Source organism: Oncorhynchus keta, chromosome 15, assembly GCF_023373465.1.
Source record: "Oncorhynchus keta strain PuntledgeMale-10-30-2019 chromosome 15, Oket_V2, whole genome shotgun sequence".
In the NCBI taxonomy this organism is placed as follows: domain Eukaryota; kingdom Metazoa; phylum Chordata; class Actinopteri; order Salmoniformes; family Salmonidae; genus Oncorhynchus; species Oncorhynchus keta.
The window spans coordinates 5,909,205-5,932,711 of NC_068435.1; the positions used below are offsets into that span (position 1 = coordinate 5,909,205).

At 43.3% G+C, this 23,507-nt stretch overlaps 1 pseudogene; it reads right to left on the minus strand.

The window, feature by feature from the left end:
• The window catches only part of LOC127907536 (receptor-type tyrosine-protein phosphatase mu-like), an 830,490-nt pseudogene that overhangs the window by 469,654 nt on the left and 337,329 nt on the right, over positions 1–23,507 (minus strand).

The following is a 23,507-nucleotide window of genomic DNA, read 5'->3' on the forward strand; positions in this document are numbered from 1 at the left end:
CGTTCCTCAGCGACAGTAACCAGGGAGACTGGCTCTTACAGTAGGTGTGTCTAGCTAGGGGCCAACTCCCCCGTTCCTCAGCGACAGTAACCACGGAGACTGGCTCTTACAGTAGGTGTGTCTAGCTAGGGGCCAACTCCCCCGTTCCTCAGTGACAGTAACCAGTGAGACTGGCTCTTACAGTAGGTGTGTCTAGCTAGGGGCCAACTCCCCCGTTCCTCAGCGACAGTAACCAGTGAGACTGGCTCTTACAGTAGGTGTGTCTAGCTAGGGGCCAACAACCCCGTTCCTCAGCGACAGTAACTAGGGAGACTGGCTCTTACAGTAGGTGTGTCTAGCTAGGGGCCAACTCCCCCGTTCCTCAGCGACAGTAACCAGGGAACCTGGTTCTTACAGTAGGTGTGTCTAGCTAGGGGCCAACTCCCCCGTTCCTCAGCGACAGTAACCAGGGAGACTGGCTCTTACAGTAGGTGTGTCTAGCTAGGGTCCAACTCCCCCGTTCCTCAGCGACAGTAACCAGGGAGACTGGCTCTTACAGTAGGTGTGTCTAGCTAGGGGCCAACTCCCCCGTTCCTCAGCGACAGTAACCAGGGAGACTGGCTCTTACAGTAGGTGTGTCTAGCTCGGGGCCAACTCCCCCGTTCCTCAGCGACAGTAACCAGGGAGACTGGCTCTTACAGTAGGTGTGTCTAGCTTGGGGCCAACTCCCCCGTTCCTCAGCGACAGTAACCAGGCTCTTACAGTAGGTGTGTCTGAGTCTGGCACTGAGGTTGCATTTACACAGGCAGCCCAAATCTGATACCCTAACCCCCTACTATAGTTAGTTACAATAACCCCCTACTATAGTTAGTTACCCTAACCCCCTATTATAGTTAGTTACCCTAACTACCTAACTACCTACTATAGTTAGTTACCCTAACCCCCTATTATAGTTAGTTACCCTAACTACCTACTATAGTTAGTTACCCTAACCCCCTATTATAGTTAGTTACCCTAACCCCCTTCTATAGTTAGTTACCCTAATCCCCTACTATAGTTGTTAGTTTCCCTAACTACCTACTATAGTTAGTTTCCCTAACTACCTACTATAGTTAGTTACCCTAACCCCCTATTATAGTTAGTTACCCTAACTACCTATTATAGTTTCCCTAACTACCTACTATAGTTAGTTACCCTAACCCCCTATTATAGTTAGTTACCCTAACTACCTATTATAGTTTCCCTAACTACCTACTATAGTTAGCTACCCTAACCCCCTATTATAATTAGTTACCCTAACCTCCTACTATAGTTGTTGGTTACCCTAACCCACTAGTATAGTTGTTAGTTACCCTAACCCCCTACTATAGTTAGTTACCGTAACCACATTCTATAGTTGTTAGTTACCCTAACTACCTACTATAGTTAGTTACCCTAACCACATTCTATAGTTGTTAGTTACCATAACCCCCTACTATAGTTGTTAGTTACCATAACCCCCTACTATAGTTGTTAGTTACCATAACCCCTACTATAGTTGTTAGTTACCATAACCCCTACTACAGTTGTTAGTTACCATAACCCCCTACTATAGTTAGTTACCATAACTACCTACTATAGTTGTTAGTTACCCTAACCCCCTACTACAGTTGTTAGTTACCATAACCCCCTACTACACCACATAACCACACCACCCATACATTTACATTACATTTACATTTAAGTCATTTAGCAGAAGCTCTTATCCAGAGCGACTTACAAATTGGTGCATTCACCTTATAACATCCAGTGGAACAGCCACTTTACAATAGTGCATTTAAATCTTAAAAGGGGGGTGAGAAGGATTACTTATCCTATCCTAGGTATTCCTTAAAGAGGTGGGGTTTCAGGTGTCTCCGGAAGGTGGTGATTGACTCCACACCATACCACCATGACCATACCACCACACCACCACCACACCAGCACACCACCACACCCATACAGAGAGACACTTCACCATGCAGCGCCATAGGACTCCAGGTAGTTGGAGCCAGGGTGACACACACAGAGACCGTGACTGTTTCTGTACAGCACTTTGTGACATTGGCTGATGTAAAAAGGGCTTTATAAATACATTTGATGATGATGATATCCTACATAATCAACCATTCAGTCTCCTCGTGGCATGGTGAAGGAGAAGTGATTATCCTACATAATCAACCACTCAGTCTCCTCATGGCATGGTGAAGGAGAAGTGATTATCCTACATAATCAACCATTGTCTCCTCGTGGCATGGTGAAGGAGAGGTGATTATCCTACATAATCAACCATTCAGTCTCCTCGTGGCATGGTGAAGGAGAGGTGATTATCCTACATAATTAACCGTTCAGTCTCCTCGTGGCATGGTGAAGGAGAAGTGATTATCCTACATAATCAACCATTCAGTCTCCTCATGGCATGGTGAAGGAGAAGTGATTATCCTACATAATCAACCATTCAGTCTCCTCGTGGCATGGTGAAGGAGAAGTGATTATCCTACATAATCAACCATTCAGTCTCCTCGTGGCATGGTGAAGGAGAAGTGATTATCCTACATAATCAACCATTCAGTCTCCTCGTGGCATGGTGAAGGAGAAGTGATTATCCTACATAATCAACCATTCAGTCTCCTCGTGGCATGGTGAAGGAGAAGTGATTATCCTACATAATCAACCATTCCGTCTCCTCGTGGCATGGTGAAGGAGAAGTGATTATCCTACATAATTAACCATTCAGTCTCCTCGTGGCATGGTGAAGGAGAAGTGATTATCCTACATAATCAACCATTCAGTCTCCTCGTGGCATGGTGAAGGAGAAGTGATTATCCTACATAATTAACCATTCAGTCTCCTCGTGGCATGGTGAAGGAGAAGTGATTTATCCTACATAATCAACCATTCAGTCTCCTCGTGGCATGGTGAAGGAGAAGTGATTATCCTACATAATCAACCATTCAGTCTCCTCGTGGCATGGTGAAGGAGAAGTGATTATCCTACATAATCAACCATTCAGTCTCCTCGTGGCATGGTGAAGGAGAAGTGATTATCCTACATAATCAACCATTCAGTCTCCTCGTGGCATGGTGAAGGAGAAGTGATTATCCTACATAATCAACCATTCAGTCTCCTCGTGGCATGGTGAAGGAGAAGTGATTATCCTACATAATCAACCATTCAGTCTCCTCATGGCATGGTGAAGGAGAAGTGATTATCCTACATAATCAACCATTCAGTCTCCTCGTGGCATGGTGAAGGAGAAGTGATTATCCTACATAATCAACCATTCAGTCTCCTCATGGCATGGTGAAGGAGAAGTGATTATCCTACATAATCAACCATTCAGTCTCCTCGTGGCATGGTGAAGGAGAAGTGATTATCCTACATAATCAACCATTCAGTCTCCTCGTGGCATGGTGAAGGAGAAGTGATTATCCTACATAATTAACCATTCAGTCTCCTCGTGGCATGGTGAAGGAGAAGTGATTATCCTACATAATTAACCATTCAGTCTCCTCGTGGCATGGTGAAGGAGAAGTGATTATCCTACATAATAAACCATTCAGTCTCCTCATGGCATGGTGAAGGAACGACAGAGGATCGTTATGAAGGACGATAGTACAGGGGGAGACGGGGGGGGTGGAGAGAGAGGCAGAGAAAGAGATGACAAGGAAAAGGAGAAAGATGGGGATAGACGACAGACCAAGTATTCATCCTGAACACCCTAATTGACAAACAAAAAACAGAGGCAATGACTTCTCATGCTTTGTTGACTTCAAAAAAGCTTTTGACTCAATTTGGCACAAGGGTCTGCAAAACAAATTGATGGAAAGTCGTGTTGGAGGGAAAAACATATGACATTGTAAAATCCATGTCAAATGTCTACTATCTGCTGCTTCTGACCCCAACCAAGGAGGGCCTAGAGCCTAGATCTGTCCCCAACCAAGGAGGGCCTAGAGCCTAGATCTGTCCCCAACCAAGGAGGGCCTAGAGACTAGATCTGTCCCCAACCAAGGAGGGCCTAGAGCCTAGATCTGTCCCCAACCAAGGAGGGCCTAGAGCCTAGATCTGTCCCCAACCAAGGAGGGCCTAGAGCCTAGATCTGTCCCCAACCAAGGAGGGCCTAGAGCCTAGATCTGTCCCCAACCAAGGAGGGCCTAGAGCCTAGATCTGTCCCCAACCAAGGAGGGCCTAGAGCCTAGATCTGTCCCCAACCAAGGAGGGCCTACAGCCTAGATCTGTCCCCAACCAAGGAGGGCCTAGAGCCTAGATCTGTCCCCAACCAAGGAGGGTCTAGAGCCTAGATCTGTCCCCAACCAAGGAGGCCCTACAGCCTAGATCTGTCCCCAACCAAGGAGGGCCTAGAGCCTAGATCTGTCCCCAACCAAGGAGGGCCTAGAGCCTAGATCTGTCCCCAACCAAGGAGGGCCTAGAGCATAGATCTGTCCCCAACCAAGGAGGGCCTAGAGCCTAATTCTGTCCCCGACCAAGGAGGGCCTAGAGCCTAGATCTGTCCCCAACCAAGGAGGGCCTAGAGCCTAGATCTGTCCCCAACCAAGGAGGGCCTAGAGCCTAGATCTGTCCCCAACCAAGGAGGGCCTACAGCAGCACCTAGATCTGTCCCCAACCAAGGAGGGCCTAGAGCCTAATTCTGTCCCCAACCAAGGAGGGCCTAGAGCCTAATTCTGTCCCCAACCAAGGAGGGCCTAGAGCAGCACCTAGATCTGTCCCCACCAAGGAGGGCCTAGAGCAGCACCTAGATCTGTCCCCAACAAAGGAGGGCCTAGAGCAGCACCTAGATCTGTCCCCAACCAAGAAGGGCCTAGAGCAGCACCTAGATCTGTCCCCAACCAAGGAGGGCCTAGAACAGCACCTAGATCTTCTGCACAGATTCTGACGGACCTGGGCCCTGACAGTAAATCTCAATAAAATACAAAAATAATGGTGTTCCAAAAACGTCCAGTCGCCAGGACCACAAATACAAATTCCATCTAGACACCATTGCCCTAGAGCACACAAAAAACTATACATACCTCGGCCTAAACATCACCTCCACAGGTAACTTCCACAAAGCTCTAAAAGAGCTGAGAGACAAGGCAAGAAGGCCATTCTATGCCATCATAAGGAACATACAATTTGACATACCAATTAGGATCTGGCTAAAAATACTTGAATCAGTTACAGAACCCATTGCCATTCATGGTGTGGGGTCTGAGCTCTGCACATCAACCAAGAATTCACAAAATGGGACAAACACCAGATTGAGACTCTGGATGCAGTATTCTGCAAAAATATCTTCTGTGTACAACACCAAATAATGCATGCAGAGCAGAATTAGATACCCACTAATTATCAAAATCCAGGAAAGAGCTGTTAAATTCTACAACCTTTTAGGAAGTGATTCTCAAACCTTCCATAACAAAGCCATCACCTACAGAGAAATACACCTGGAGAAAAGCCCCGAAGCAAGTTGGTCCTCAGGCTCTGTTCACAAACAGACCCAAGACAGCAACCCAAATAGACGCAACCAACTAGAATGCTATTTGGCCCTAAACAGAGAGAACACAGTGGCAGAATTTGTATTTATTTACCTATATTTAACTATGCAAGTCAGTTAAGAACAAATTCTTATTTTCAATGATGGCCTAGGAACAGTGGGTTAACTGCCTGTTCAGGGGCAGAACGACAGATTTGTACATTTCGGTTACTCGTCCAACGCTCTAACCACTAGGCTACCCTATCGCCCCAATACCTGACCACTGTGACTGGCACAAACTTAAGGAAATTTTTGACTATGTATAGACTCAGTGAGCATAGCCTTGCTATTGAGAAAGGCTGCCATAGGCAGAACTGGCGCAGGACAGCAGAGATGAGTAACACAAGTAACTTTACTAAAATATTCCAATAACATGTTGTAATACCGAGCCCACAATAACGGACCGAACATACAGAAAACAATCACGCACAAAAAACATGGGGAAATCAGAGGGTTAAATAATGAACAGGTAATTGGGGAATTGAAACCAGGTGTGAAAAAGACAAAACAAATGGAAAACGATAAGTGGATCGGCAATGGCTAGAATGCCGCCCGAACAAGGAGAGACCGACTTCGGCGGAAGTCGTGACACAAGAGAAGACAGGCTATGTGCACACTGCCCACATAATGAGGTGGATACTGACCTGCACTTCCTAACGTATGACCATATTAGAGACACATATTTCCTTCAGATTACACAGACCCACAAACAATTTGAAAATAAATACAATTTTAATAAACTCACATATCTACTGGGTGAAATACCACAGTGTGACATCACAGCAGCAAGATTTGTGACCTGTTGCCACAAAAAAAGGGCAACCAGTGAAGAACAAACACCGTTGTAAATACAACCCATATTTATTGTAAATACTCATTATTATATATATATATTTTTTTTTTACCACCTTTTTGTCCACAATTGGTAGATATAGTCTTGTCCCATCGCAGCAACTCCCGTACGGAGTTGCGAAGGTCGAGAGCCATGCGTTCTCCCGAAACACACACTGCTGCTTAACCCGGAAGCCAGCCGCACCAATGATAAAACACCTTACACCTGGCGTGCACTGTGCCCGGTCCACCACAGCAGTAGCTAGTGCGTAATGGGACATGGCATCCCTGCTGGCCTTTCCCTCCCCTAACAAGGACGACGTTAGGCCAATTGTGCACCGCCCCATGGGTCTCCCGGTCGCAGCCAGCTCGGATTCAAACCCAGAATCTCTAGTAGTACAGCTAGCACTGCAATGCAGTGCCTTAGACCACTGCACCACTCGGGAGGCCCATTGTAAATACAACCTCTATGTTTATTTATATTCCCTTTTGTACTTTAACTATTTGCATTGCAACGTTATACACTGTATATACATAATATGACATTTGTGATGTATTTATTCCTTTGGAACTTCTGTGAGAAGAGAGACAGAAAGAGAGATGGAGAAGAAGGGAGAGGAGAGACAGAAGGAGAGAGAGAGAGATGGAGAGAGAGGAGAGACAGAAAGAGAGAGAGAGAAGAGGAGTTGTCAGAAAAAGGAGTATCTCAGATCATAATGCATGGTTACGGTGAATACACAACTGGATTCCCAGCCATACCCGGAGTTAGCACAATGTTTAATGCCTGCTACAATAAGATGCGATACAGACTGTTTGTTTGAGACACTTACGACTGTGAAAAATACAGTTTTGCTCATTGACAGAGTGGGTTCAATTGAGAGCACTGGATTGAGTTCTAAACTGAATTATTGTCAGATCATGAAGCACCATTTGAAACGGGATAGAAATCTAAATGTTCTATGTTTCAACTGCTTCTGAAAGTCGAATTGAAAACAAGTTTGGCATTTTTATCATAATAGCAAGCAAGGACTAATGGTTTGGTATAACTAAACTAGTCTGTTTTGGTTACCAAGTCAACTAATTGTAGCTATTTTAGTAAACTTGCTAGTTACTTCAGTGGATGTTGAAAACATTTCTAGAGGCAAATGTGTTAAATTATAGCCATGGTGAAAAGGGATAATATTCTCGGGGATCTATGAGTTGGAAAATAATGCAAGTCCGGCATTCATTTTAACTCTCCATGGAACACAAAGCCCATTGTTGATGATCCATTGTTGATGATATTATTATATTATATATATTATTATATTATATATATATTATTATATTATATATATTATTATATTATCCAATACTTGTTTATGTATTTTACTTCAAAGCCATTTTTAGCAGACACTCCTATCCAGAGCAACGAGGGTTAACTGCCTTGCTCAAGAACACAGACAGATTTTTCACAACTAGACAGTGCAGGGATTTGAACAAGCAACCTTTCAGTTACTGACCCAAAGGTCTGATCTGCTAGGTTATCTACAGAGTTACTGACCCAAAGGTCTGATCTGCTAGGTTATCTACAGAGTTACTGACCCAATGGTCTGATCTGCTAGGTTACCTACAGAGTTACTGACCCAATGGTCTTAACTGCTAGGTTACCTACAGAGTTACTGACCCAATGGTCTTAACTGCTAGGTTACCTACAGAGTTACTGACCCAATGGTCTTCACTGCTAGGTTACCTGTAGAGTTACTGACCCAATGGTCTTCACTACTAGGTTACCTACAGAGTTACTGACCCAATGGTCTTAACTGCTAGGTTACCTACAGAGTTACTGACCCAATGGTCTTAACTGCTAGGTTACCTACAGAGTTACTGACCCAATGGTCTTAACTGCTAGGTTACCTGCAGAGTTACTGACCCAATGGTCTTCACTACTAGGTTACCTACAGAGTTACTGACCCAATGGTCTTAACTGCTAGGTTACCTACAGAGTTACTGACCCAATGGTCTTAACTACTAGGTTACCTACAGAGTTACTGACCCAATGGTCTTAACTGCTAGGTTACCTACAGAGTTACTGACCCAATGGTCTTAACTGCTAGGTTACCTACAGAGTTACTGACCCAATGGTCTTAACTGCTAGGTTACCTGCAGAGTTACTGACCCAATGGTCTTCACTACTAGGTTACCTACAGAGTTACTGACCCAATGGTCTTAACTGCTAGGTTACCTACAGAGTTACTGACCCAATGGTCTTAACTACTAGGTTACCTACAGAGTTACTGACCCAATGGTCTTAACTACTAGGTTACCTACAGAGTTACTGACCCAACGGTCTTCACTACTAGGTTACCTACAGAGTTACTGACCCAATGGTCTTAACTACTAGGTTACCTGCAGAGTTACTGACCCAATGGTCTTCACTACTAGGTTACCTGCAGAGTTACTGACCCAATGGTCTTCACTACTAGGTTACCTGCAGAGTTACTGACCCAATGGTCTTCACTACTAGGTTACCTGCAGAGTTACTGACCCAATGGTCTTCACTACTAGGTTACCTACAGAGTTACTGACCCAATGGTCTGATCTGCTAGGTTACCTACAGAGTTACTGACCCAATGGTCTTCACTACTAGGTTACCTACAGAGTTACTGACCCAATGGTCTTAACTGCTAGGTTACCTACAGAGTTACTGACCCAATGGTCTTCACTACTAGGTTACCTGCAGAGTTACTGACCCAATGGTCTTCACTACTAGGTTACCTACAGAGTTACTGACCCAACGGTCTTCACTACTAGGTTACCTACAGAGTTACTGACCCAATGGTCTTCACTACTAGGTTACCTACAGAGTTACTGACCCAATGGTCTTAACTACTAGGTTACCTACAGAGTTACTGACCCAATGGTCTTCACTACTAGGTTACCTACAGAGTTACTGACCCAATGGTCTTAACTGCTAGGTTACCTGCAGAGTTACTGACCCAATGGTCTTAACAGCTAGGTTACCTACAGAGTTACTGACCCAATGGTCTTCACTACTAGGTTACCTACAGAGTTACTGACCCAACGGTCTTCACTACTAGGTTACCTGCAGAGTTACTGACCCAATGGTCTTCACTACTAGGTTACCTACAGAGTTACTGACCCAACGGTCTTCACTACTAGGTTACCTGTCGGTCTTAACTGCTAGGTTACCTACAGAGTTACTGACCCAATGGTCTTAACTACTAGGTTACCTGCAGAGTTACTGACCAAACGGTCTTAACTGCTAGGTTACCTACAGAGTTACTGACCCAACGGTCTTCACTACTAGGTTACCTACAGAGTTACTGACCCAACGGTCTTAACTACTAGGTTACCTACAGAGTTACTGACCCAACGGTCTTCACTACTAGGTTACCTGCAGAGTTACTGACCCAACGGTCTTCACTGCTAGGTTACCTACAGAGTTACTGACCCAATGGTCTTAACTGCTAGGTTACCTGCAGAGTTACTGACCCAATGGTCTTCACTGCTAGGTTACCTACAGAGTTACTGACCCAATGGTCTTAACTGCTAGGTTACCTACAGAGTTACTGACCCAATGGTCTTCACTACTAGGTTACCTACAGAGTTACTGACCCAATGGTCTTAACTGCTAGGTTACCTACAGAGTTACTGACCCAACGGTCTTCACTACTAGGTTACCTACAGAGTTACTGACCCAATGGTCTTAACTACTAGGTTACCTGCAGAGTTACTGACCCAATGGTCTTAACTGCTAGGTTACCTACAGAGTTACTGACCCAATGGTCTTCACTACTAGGTTACCTACAGAGTTACTGACCCAATGGTCTTCACTGCTAGGTTACCTACAGAGTTACTGACCCAATGGTCTTCACTACTAGGTTACCTACAGAGTTACTGACCCAATGGTCTTCACTACTAGGTTACCTACAGAGTTACTGACCCAATGGTCTTAACTGCTAGGTTACCTGCAGAGTTACTGACCCAATGGTCTTAACAGCTAGGTTACCTACAGAGTTACTGACCCAATGGTCTTCACTACTAGGTTACCTACAGAGTTACTGACCCAACGGTCTTCACTACTAGGTTACCTGCAGTATATGCCTTGATTTATATCACATGATTGACTGCAATATTATCGAGGGGTTTTTATGAAACACACTTTACTTTTTGTTAGGGGGAGAAAAAAATCCTGATTTGTATCTAACGACCAATCTCTAGTGACGCAGATATTTGTGTGTATGTTGCCGAGTGTGTTACTGAGTGCCTACAGGACAGTATATTAGGACAGTATATTATTAAACACTAAATTCTCCATGAACACACCAATGAAATGTTGTGCTCCCGAGTGGTTCAGCGGTCTAAAGGCACTCCATCTCACCGCTAGAGGCGTCACTCCAGACACCCTGGTTTGATTCCAGGCTGTATCACAACCGGCCGTGATTGGGAGTCCCATAGGGTGGCGCACAATTGGCCCAGTGTTGTTAAAAAGAGTTTGGCCCGGGGTAGGCCTTCATTGTAAATAATAAATTGTTCTTAAACTGACTTGCCAAGTTAAATAGAGGTTAAACAAAATAAACACTGTCTATCACAATATATTGGACACTTTATAGTGCACTTCTATTGCCTAGGGTCTATGGTGTTCATAGTGCACTTCTATTGACCAGGGTCTATGGGGTTAGTAGTGCACTTCTATTGACCAGGGTCTATGGGGTTAGTAGTGCACTTCTATTGACCAGGGTATATGGGGTTAGTAGTGCACTTCTATTGACCAGGGCCTATGGGGTTAGTAGTGCACTTCTATTGACCAGGGTCTATGGGGTTAGTAGTGCACTTCTATTGACCAGGGTCTATGGGGTTAGTAGTGCACTTCTATTGACCAGGGTATATGGGGTTAGTAGTGCACTTCTATTGACCAGGGCCTATGGGGTTAGTAGTGCACTTCTATTGACCAGGGTCTATGGGGTTAGTAGTGCACTTCTATTGACCAGGGTCTATGGGGTTAGTAGTGCACTTCTATTGACCAGGGTCTATGGGGTTAGTAGTGCACTTCTATTGACCAGGGCCTATGGGGTTAGTAGTGCACTTCTATTGACCAGGGCCTATGGGGTTAGTAGTGCACTTCTATTGACCAGGGCCTATGGGGTTAGTAGTGCACTTCTATTGACCAGGGCCTATGGGGTTAGTAGTGCACTTCTATTGACCAGGGCCTATGGGGTTAGTAGTGCACTTCTATTGACCAGGGTATATGGGGTTAGTAGTGCACTTATATTGACCAGAGCCTATGGGGTTAGTAGTGCACTTCTATTGACCAGGGTATATGGGGTTAGTAGTGCACTTCTATTGACCAGAGCCTATGGGGTTAGTAGTGCACTTCTATTGACCAGGGTCTATGGGGTTAGTAGTGCACTTCTATTGACCAGGGTCTATGGGGTTAGTAGTGCACTTCTATTGACCAGGGTCTATGGTGTTCGTAGTGCACTTCTATTGACCAGGGTATATGGGGTTAGTAGTGCACTTCTATTGACCAGGGTCTATGGGGTTAGTAGTGCACTTCTATTGACCAGGGTCTATGGGGATAGTAGTGCACTTCTATTGACCAGGGCCTATGGGGTTAGTAGGGAATAGGGTGTCAATGGAGACGCAACCTCTGTCTTCCCATCTCTCTCTGTGTAAAACTCTGAGGACGGGGCCGTTATAACATGATTGACACCCCTCCATCCAGACACACTGGATTAGACCTATCAATCAAACACGAAGCTGCCAGACAAAAAAAAAGGTCAGGCCAGTAAATTCAATAGACAGGGCAGGCCGACTGAGGTGAAGAAATATACCCGGCCATTACAGGACTATAGGGCTGAAGGAAAGAGGCCCATGCTGGATTTAGTTTCACACTCAGTCCATAAATCCATATCAAACTGCAGGGAAAAGAGGAGGGTGGTATGAGAGAGGTTCATCTGTGTGTGTGTGTGTGTGTGTGTGTGTGTGTGTGTGTGTGTGTGTGTGTGTGTGTGTGTGTGTGTGTGTGTGTGTGTGTGTGTGTGTGTGTGTGTGTGTGTGTGTGCGCGTGTGTGCGCGTGGTAATGCCCCCTACTTGCCCTCAATGGTTCAAATCAAATCAAATTTTATTTGTCACATACACATGGTTAGCAGATGTTAATGCGATTGTAGCGAAATGCTTGTGCTTCTAGTTCCGACAATGCAGTAATAGCCAACGAGTAATCTAACCTAACAATTCCAAAACTACTACCTTATACACACAAGTGTAAAGGGATAAAGAATATGTACATAAAGATATATGAATGAGTGATGGTACAGAGCGGCATAGGCAAGATGCAGTAGATGGTATCGAGTACAGTATATACATATGAGATGAGTAATGTAGGGTATGTAAACAAAGTGGCATAGTTTAAAGTGGCTAGTGATACATGTATTACCTAAAGATGCAGTAGATGATATAGAGTACAGTATATACATATACATATGAGATGAGTAATGTAGGGTATGTAAACATTATATAAAGTGGCATTGTTTAAAGTGGCTAGTGATATATTTTTACATCAATTTCCATTAGTAACTTTTTATGGCTGCACGAGCAGTATTGAGTGGCTTGGATGAAAAGGTGCCCATTGTAAACGGCCAGCTCCTCAGTCTCAGTTTTTAATATATGCATATTATTATTAGTATTGGATAGAAAACACTCTAAAGTTTCCCAAACTGTCAAAATATTGTCTGTGAGTATAACAGAACTGATATTGCAGGCGAAACACTGAGGAAAATCAAAGCAGGAAGTGGCTTCTATTTTGAAAACTCCATGTTCCATAGCTTCCCTTTGCTGGATTTAAAGGGATATGAACCAGATTCCTTTTCCTATCACTTCCTCAAGGTGTCAACAGTCTTCAGACATAGTTTCAGGCTTTTATTTTGAAAAATGAGCCAGAATGATAACATTGCGTCAAGTGGTCACATGAGTTTTGCTCACGCAACAGAGTTTGGATAGGTATTGATTTTCCCTCTCCTACTGTGAAAGACATTTGCAGTTTATATCTTATCAATTATATATTTTAAAATCAATCTGAGGATTGATTATAAAAAACGTTTGACATGTTTCTGTGGACATTATGGATATTATTTGGAATTTGTCTGCGTTGTCGTGATGACTCTTTCCTGTGGATTTCTGAACATAACGCGACAAACAAACGGAGTTATTTTGGATAGAAAAATAATCTTTATGGAACAAAATGATCATTTGTTGTGCAACTGGGAGTCTTGTGAGTGAAAAAATCCAAAGATCATCAAAGGTAAACGATTCATTTGGTTGCTTTTCTGATTTTCGTGACCGAGCTACCTGATGCTAAGTGTACTTAATGTTTTATCGTGAGATCGATAAGCTTACACAAACGCTTGGATTGCTTTCACTGTAAAGCATCATTTCAAAATCTGACACGACAGGTGGATTAACAAAAGGCTAAACTGTGTTTTCCTATATCGTACTTGTGATTTCATGAATATAAATATTTGTATTTGTAGTAATATTTATTGTATGTAGCGCTATGCTATTCAGCGGTTGTTGATTACACTTACACCGATATCGGGATTTCAGCCATAACAAGTTAAAGTGGCTGGAGTTGAGTCAGTGTGTTGGCAGCGGCCACTCAATGTTAGTGGTGGCTGTTTAACAGTCTGATGGCCTTGAGATAGAAGCTGTTTTTCAGTCTCTCGGTCCCTGCTTTGATACACCTGTACTGACCTCGCCTTCTGGATGATAGCGGGGTGAACAGGCAGTGGCTCGGGTGGTTGTTGTACTTGATGATCTTTATGGCCTTCCTGTGACATCGGGTGGTGTAGGTGTCCTGGAGGGCAGGTAGTTTGCCCTCGGTGATGCGTTGTGCAGACCTCACTACCCTCTGGAGAGCCTTTTGTGGGCAGTTGTGGGCGGAGCAGTTGCCGTACCAGGCGGTGATACAGCCCGCCAGGATGCTCTCGATTGTGCATCTGTAGAAGTTTGTGAGTGCTTTTGGTGACAAGCTGAATTTCTTCAGCCTCCTGAGGATGAAGAGGTGCGGCTGCGCCTTCTTCACGACGCTGTCTGTGTGGGTGAACCAATTCAGTTTGTCTGTGATGTGTACGCCGAGGAACTTAAAACGTACTACCCTCGATGTGGATAGGGGGGTGCTCCCTCTGCTGTTTCCTGAAGTCCACAATCATCTCCTTTGTTTTGTTGATGTTGAGTGTGAGGTTATTTTACTGACACCACACTCCGAGGGCCCTCACCTCCTCCCTGTAGGCCGTCTCGTCGTTGTTGGTAATCAAGCCTACCACTGTAGTATCGTCCTCAAACTTGATGATTGAGTTGGAGGTGTGCATGGCCACGCAGTCGTGGGTGATCAGGGTGTACAGGAGAGGGCTCAGAACGCACCCTTGTGGGGCCCCAGTGTTGAGGATCAGCGGGTGGAGATCTTGTTACCTACCTCACCACCTGGGGGCGGCCCATCAGGAAGTCCAGTACCCAGTTGCACAGGGTGGGGTCAAGACCCAGGGTCTCGAGCTTGATGACGATTTTGGAGGGTACTATGGTGTTAAATGCTGAGCTGTAGTTGATGAACAGCATTCTCACATAGGTATTCCTCTTGTCCAGATGAGTTAGGGCAGTGTGCAGTGTGGTTGCGATTGCGTCATTGGGCGGTAAGCAAATTGGAGTGGGTCTAGGGTGTCAGGTAGGGTGGAGGTGATATGGTCCTTGACTAGTCTCTCAAAGCACTTCATGATGACGGAAGTGAGTGCTACGCGGCGGTAGTCATTTAGCTCAGTTACCTTAGCTTTCTTGGGAACAGGGACAATGGTGGCCCTCTTGAAGCATGTGGGAACAGCAGACTGGGATAAGGAATGATTGAAAATGTCAGTACACACCAGCCAGCTTGTCTGCGCATGCTCTGAGGATGCGGCTGGGGATGCCGTCTGGGCCTACAGCCTTGCGAGGGTTAACACATTTAAATGTTTTACTCACGTTGGCTGCAGTGAAGGAGAGTCCGCAGGTTCTGGTTGCGGGCCATTTCAGTGGCACTGTATTGTCCTCAAAGCGGGCAAAAAGTTATTTAGTCTGTCTGAGAGCAAGACATCCTGGTCCGCGACAGGGATGGTTTTCTTTCTTTCGGGATTGACTGTAGACCCTGCCACATACCTCTTGTGTCTGAGCCGTTGAATTGCGACCCTACTTTGTCTCTATACTGATGCTTAGCTTATTTGATTGCCTTGCGGAGGGAATAGCTACACTGTTTGTATTCGGTCATGTTTCCGGTCACCTTGCCCTGATTAAAAGCAGTGGTTTACGCTTTCAGTTTCATGCGAATGCTGCCATCATTCCACGGTTTCTGGTTTGGGAATGTTTTAATCGTTGCTAAGGGTACGACATCGTCAATGCACTTTCTAATGAACTCGCTCACCGAATCAGCGTATTCGTCAATGTTGTTGTTGGACACAATGCGGAACATATCCCATTTCACGTGATCAAAGCAGTCTTGAAGTGTGGAATCAGATTGTTCGGACCAGCGTTGAACAGACCTGAGCGCGGGAGCTTCTTGTTTTAGTTTCTGTCTGTAGGCTGGGAGCAACAAAATTGAGTCGTGGTCAGCTTTTCCGAAAGGAGGCCGGGGGAGGGCCTTATATGCGTCGCGGAAGTTAGAATAACAATGATCCAGGGTTTTACCAGCCCTGGTAGCGCAATCGATATCCTGATACAATTTAGGGAGTCTTGTTTTCATATTGTGGTTTCCAGTTTGCATAGAGTCAAATAAAGTTTGTTCAGGGCCATCGATGTCTCTGCTTGGGGGGGAATATATACGGCTGTGATTATAATCGAAGAGAATTCTCTTGGTAGATAATGCAGTCGACATTTGATTGTGAGGAATTCTAATCAGGTGAACAGAAGGACTTGAGTTCCTGTATGTTGTTATGATCACACCACGTCTCGTTAATCATAAGGCATTACACCCCCGCCCCTCTTCTTACCAGAAAGATGGTTGTTTCTGTCAGCGCGATGCGTGGAGAAACCAGCTGGCTGCACCGACTCGGATAGAGTCTCTCAAGTGAGCCATGTTTCCGTGAAGCAAAGAACGTTACAGTCTCTGATGTCTCACTGGAAAGCTACCCTTGCTCGGATTTCATCAACCTTGTTGTCAAGAGACTGGACATTGGCGAGTAGTATGCTTGGGAGTGGTGCGCGATGTGCCCGTCTCCAGAGCCTGACCAGAAGACCGCTTCGTTTGCCTCTTTTACGACGTCTTTGTTTTGGGTCGCAGGCTGGGATCCATTCCGTTGTCCTGGGTGGAAGGCAGAACACAGGATCCGCTTCGGGAAAGTCATATTCCTGGTCGTAATAATGGTGAGATTACGATGCTCTTTTATTCAGTAGTTCTTCCCGACTGTATGTAATGAAACCTAAGATTACCTGGGGTACCAATGTAAGAAATAAAACGTAAAAAAATACTAAATACTGCATAGTTTCCTAGGAACGCGAAGCGAGGCGGCCATCTCTGTCGGCGCCCATCTCTGGAGTATTATGGCTGATGTTGTTGAGCAGGAAAAGACAGGAAGAAGCAGGAAACAGAAGATGGGTCTGCCTTGTCCTTTAGGGTGGAATGGGTCTGTATCATCATTTAGGTTAGAATGGGTCAATCCTCTCCACTCGTTCAAGGGCATGACTTTATAGAGAACACACACATCCCAGTCCACTAGAGAACACATCAACATAAACCTTTACTTCTCTGGCTGTGTTTTATATTTAACCTCGTTGGGGCTTTCTTTCACCTCTTCTCTGGCTGTGTTTTATATTTAACCTCGTTGGGGCTTTCTTTCACCTCTTCTCTGGCTGTGTTTTATATTTAACCTCGTTGGGGCTTTCTTTCACCTCTTCTCTGGCTGTTTTATATTTAGCCTTGTTGGGGCTTTCTTTCACCTCTTCTCTGGCTGTTTTATGTTTAGCCTCGTTGGGGCTTTCTTTCACCTCTTCTCTGGCTGTGTTTTATATTTAACCTCGTTGGGGCTTTCTTTCACCTCTTCTCTGGCTGTGTTTTATATTTAACCTCGTTGGGGCTTTCTTTCACCTCTTCTCTGGCTGTTTTATATTTAGCCTTGTTGGGGCTTTCTTTCACCTCTTCTCTGGCTGTGTTTTATATTTAACCTCGTTGGGGCTTTCTTTCACCTCTTCTCTGGCTGTGTTTTATATTTAACCTCGTTGGGGCTTTCTTTCACCTCTTCTCTGGCTGTTTTATATTTAGCCTTGTTGGGGCTTTCTTTCACCTCTTCTCTAGCTGTGTTTTATATTTAACCTCGTTGGGGCTTTCTTTCACCTCTTCTCTGGCTGTGTTTTATATTTAACCTCGTTTGGGCTTTCTTTCGTCTTTTATTTTTTATTTTTTTATTTCACCTTTATTTAACCAGGTAGGCTAGTTGAGAACAAGTTCTCATTTGCAACTGCGACCTGGCCAAGATAAAGCATAGCAGTGTGAACAGACAACACAGAGTTACACATGGAGTAAACAATTAGCAAGTCAATAACACAGTAGAAAAAAATGGGCAGTCTATATACAATGTGTGCAAAAGGCATGAGGAGGTAGGCGAATAATACAATTTTGCAGATTAACACTGGAGTGATAAATGATCAGATGGGCATGTACAGGTAGAGATATTGGTGTGGGGATATTCTGGAAAACAACGTCTGAATCATTTCCTGGTTGTATATGTCTTGTGCTCATTGCTCTACGAAGGTCGTGGGAATGTTGAGGCTATTTCAGTTGTTGTGGGTTCCATTTCAAAATTCACCACGTCATTTTAAGAAAGGTTTTGGAGGAGAATGACTGAAATACTACTACAGTGCTTACGTTTTATGGTGAGTTGTCCATAGTTGGACACGCCAACCCCCTTGTCAGAGTGGACTATACATCGGTAGCGTCCTGAGTCTCCCTTAGTGGTGTTCTCCACGTCGAAGGTGCCAATGAAGCGTCTGTTGTTCCACGGCTTAGTGGACTTCATAGGGGCCTCGCGTCCACCAATACCCTGTTGAAACACACAGCAGGTTAGATGTAGTTTTAGTGGTACATGTTCATTTAGTGGACTTCATTAGGGGCCTCGCGTCCACCCTGTTGAAACACAGACAGGGGTTAGCTCTCAAAACGTAGGATTAGGCAAAAATAAAATTGACAGGTTTAAATACTAAAGTGGCTTGACCTTGATTGGATCAGTGTTTGAGGGGACAACAGTGTGTGTGTGTGTGTTTGCAGATCCAACAAGAGAGCCAACAGCAAAGTACAGAAAGATCTTTGATGAAAACCTGCTCCAGATCGCTCAGGACCTCAAATTGGGGCGAAGGTTCACCTTCCAACAGGACAACGACCCTAAGCACACAGTCAAGACAATGCAAAACCACCCGATCTAACATCTCTGGAGAGACCTGAAAATACCTGTGCAGCGACGCTCCCCATCCAACCTGACAGAGCTTGAGAGGATCTGCAGAGAAGAATGGGAGAAACTCCCCAAATACAGGTCTGCCAAGCTTGTAACATCATACCCAAGAAGACTCAAGACTGTAATCGCTGCCAAAGGTGCTTCAACAAAGTACTGAGTAAAGGGTCTGAATACTTATGTAAATGTGATAATTAATTTCTAAGAACATGTTTTTTGCTTTATCATCAAGGGTTATTGTTATGTCATTAAGGGGTATTGTGATGTCATCAAGGGGTATTGTGATGTCATCAAGGGGTATTGTGATGTCATCAAGGGGTATTGTGATGTCATCAAGGGGTATTGTGATGTCATTAAGGGGTATTGTGATGTCATTAATGGGTATTGTGATGTCATTAAGGGGTATTGTGATGTCATCAAGGGGTATTGATGTGATGTCATCAAGGGGTATTGTGATGTCATCAAAGGGTATTGTGATGTCACCAAGGGGTATTGTGATGTCATTAAGGAGTATTGTGTGAAGATTGATGAGGGAAAACGATTTAATCAATTTTAGAATAAGGCAATAACGTAACAAAATGTGGAAAAAGTCAAGGGGGCTGATTCCTCTCCGAATGCACTGTATATGGTACATATAAACATAAATATATAAATATATATATACAGTATATCACAAAAGTGAGCACACCCCTCACATTTTTGTATATATTTGAGTATATCTTTTCATGTGATAACACTGAAGAAATGACACTTTGCTACAATGTAAAGTAGTGAGTGTTCAGCTTGTGTAACAGTGTAAATTTGCTGTCCCCTCAAAATAACTCAACACACAGCCATTAATGTCTAAACCGCTGACAACAAAAGTGAATACACCCCTAAGTGAAAATGTCCAAATTGGGCCCAAAGTGTCAATATTTTGTGTGGCCACCATCATTTTCCAGCACTGGTTTAGCCCTATGGAGCATGGAGTTCACCAGAGCTTCACAGGTTGCCACAAGCTGAACACTCACTACTTTACATTGTAGCAAAGTGTCATTTCTTCAGTGTTGTCACATGAAAAGATATACTCAAATATTTACAAAAATGTGAGGGGTGTACTCACTTTTGTGATATACTGTATATATATATATATATATATATATATAAATATTTGTTATCTACAGTGCCTCCAGAAAGTATTCAGACCCCTTGGGGGCAAATAAAATACATTTTCGGCCCCCTCTCCTCTTCTCTCTCTCTCGGGTCTCCAGTTGGTGAACTCTTTTAGGTTCTAGATAAGCACCTTTCTTCCAAGAGTGTAGGCCAGGGTTTGATATAGTGAAACCTACTACCTACCGCTACGATACCGCTACGATCTTGTTCCTTCCCGGGCAGTAATGTCTAGTTCAAATCATCAATATCAACAACCAGTCATAATCTCCAACCGGTACCATGTGGTTTTATCTGAATCAGGTGTTTGTTGTTGTGCTGGAACCAAAGCCTGCACAACAGGTACTGAACTGGAGATCCCTGGTGGGGAGGCAGGTTAATGAAAACACCTCCAGTAGTAAAGTGAAGTGTAACATTTTGGGTGAACATTGTTACCTGTAACCAGAGGTTGAAGTTCTCTCTCTGTTGTCTATTAACAGTACAGTGGATTGTTAGGTTTAGGGGTCAGGGGTCAGGGGTCAGGATAAGGTGTTGTTGTTACCTGTAACCAGAGGTTGAAGTTGTCTCTCTGTCGTCCGTTAACAGTACAGTGGATTGTCAGGTTTAGGGGTCAGGGGTCAGGATAAGGTGTTGTTGTTACCTGTAACCAGAGGTTGAAGTTGTTTCTCTGTCGTCCGTTAACAGTACAGTGGATTGTCAGGTTTAGGGGTCAGGGGTCAGGATAAGGTGTTGTTGTTACCTGTAACCAGAGGTTGAAGTTGTTTCTCTGTCGTCCGTTAACAGTACAGTGGATTGTTAGGTTCAGGGGTCAGGTGGGGTCAGGGGTCAGGATAAGGTGTTGTTGTTACCTGTAACCAGAGGTTGAAGTTGTCTCTCTGTCGTCCAATAACAGTACAGTGGATTGTTAGGTTTAGGGGTCAGGGGTCAGGTGGGGTCAGGATAAGGTGTTGTTGTTACCTGTAACCAGAGGTTGAAGTTGTTTCTCTGTCGTCCGTTAACAGTACAGTGGATTGTTAGGTTCAGGGGTCAGGGGTCAGGATAAGGTGTTGTTGTTACCTGTAACCAGAGGTTGAAGTTGTCTCTCTGTCGTCCGTTAACAGTACAGTGGATTGTTAGGTTCAGGGGTCAGGGGTCAGGGGTCAGGATAAGGTGTTGTTGTTACCTGTAACCAGAGGTTGAAGTTGTTTCTCTGTCGTCCGTTAACAGTACAGTGGATTGTTAGGTTCAGGGGTCAGGGGTCAGGGGTCAGGATAAGGTGTTGTTGTTACCTGTAACCAGAGGTTGAAGTTGTTTCTCTGTCGTCCGTTAACAGTACAGTGGATTGTTAGGTTCAGGGGTCAGGGGTCAGGATAAGGTATTGTTGTTACCTGTAACCAGAGGTTGAAGTTGTCTCTCTGTCGTCCGTTAACAGTACAGTGGATTGTTAGGTTCAGGGGTCAGGGGTCAGGATAAGGTGTTGTTGTTACCTGTAACCAGAGGTTGAAGTTGTTTCTCTGTCGTCCGTTAACAGTACAGTGGATTGTTAGGTTTAGGGGTCAGGGGTCAGGGGTCAGGATAAGGTGTTGTTGTTACCTGTAACCAGAGGTTGAAGTTGTCTCTCTGTCGTCCGTTAACAGTACAGTGGACAGTACAGTGGAGTCTTAGGTTTAGGGGTCAGGGGTTAGGTATTGTTGTTAACCAGAGGTTGAAGTTGTTCTGGGGTCAGGTGTTGGGTCAGTTGTCTCTCTGTCGGGTCAGGGGTCAGGATAAGGTGTTGTTGTTACCTGTAACCAGAGGTTGAAGTTGTTTCTCTGTCGTCCGTTAACAGTACAGTGGAAGGCGGCCGTCTGTCCAGCATTCACCTCTACACCCTTTATGGTCAGGAAGTGAGGGGTGTTCACTATAAACACACAAACACACACACATACATATATATATGTTAATATACAGTAATATATAGATAACCCAAAACCTCTATGTCCTTTATGATCAGGAAAATATGTTTATAATAGGGTATACCCCTCATGGGGTTAGAATCTACAACAAAACATTACATTCTGTGAATAGCGTTACTGTATGTGTTTTTATAATAAGAGGTATTAAAGATCGAATCCGGATATATCATAAAACCATTTAATGCAGATTATAATTTCAACATGTGCTTCACTGTCCACCCCCATTCTGTAAGGCAGAAAACCAGGACAAATAATCATCTGATCTTGACTAGTTAGATAGAAACACAAGCAACCTTACAAAGAACCTCACTAGGCTAATCGTATAATTTCACTATTCATCAAATATTGTCCTACTTTTAACATGTATATAATTATATGTATGATACATTACAGTAGAAAACATAGTATCAGTATTACCTAATATTATGACTACATGATACATTACAGTAATATATAGATAACCCAAAACCTCTATGTCCTTTATCAGTATTACCTAGTATTGACTATATGATAATATATTAGGAAAATATCTTTATAATAGGGTATCAGTATTACAACAAAACATTAGTATTGACTATATGATATATTACATAGTATCAGTATTACCATTTAATGCAGATTATATTATGACTATATGATATATTACAAGATAGAAACACAAGCATCAGTATTACCTAGTATTATGTATATATGATATATTACACAGTATCAGTATTACCTAGTATTATGACTATATGATATATTACATAGTATCAGTATTACCTAGTATTGACTATATGATATATTACATAGTATCAGTATTACCTAGTATTGACTATATGATACATTACAAGACGTAGTATCAGCATTACCTAGTATTATGACTACATGATATATTACATAGTATCAGTATTACCTAGTATTATGTATATATGATATATTACACACTATCAGTATTACCTAGTATTATGACTATATGATATATTACACAGTGTCAGTATTACCTAGTATTATGACTATATGATATATTACATAGTATCAGTATTACCTAGTATTGACTATATGATACATTACAAGACGTAGTATCAGTATTACCTAGTATTATGTATATATGATATATTACATAGTATCAGTATTACCTAGTATTGACTATATGATATATTACATAGTATCAGTATTACCTAGTATTGACTATATGATACATTACAAGACGTAGTATCAGCACTACCTAGTATTATGACTACATGATATATTACATAGTATCAGTATTACCTAGTATTATGACTATATGATATATTACATAGTATCAGTATTACCTAGTATTATGACTACATGATACATTACAAGACATAGTATCAGTATTACCTAGTATTGACTATATGATACATTACAAGACGTAGTATCAGTATTACCTAGTATTATGACTATATGATATATTACATAGTATCAGTATTACCTAGTATTATGATATATGATATATTACACAGTATCAGTATTACCTAGTATTATGACTATATGATATATTACATAGTATCAGTATTACCTAGTATTATGACTATATGATATATTAAAAGACATAGTATCAGTATTACCTAGTATTGACTATATGATACATTACAAGA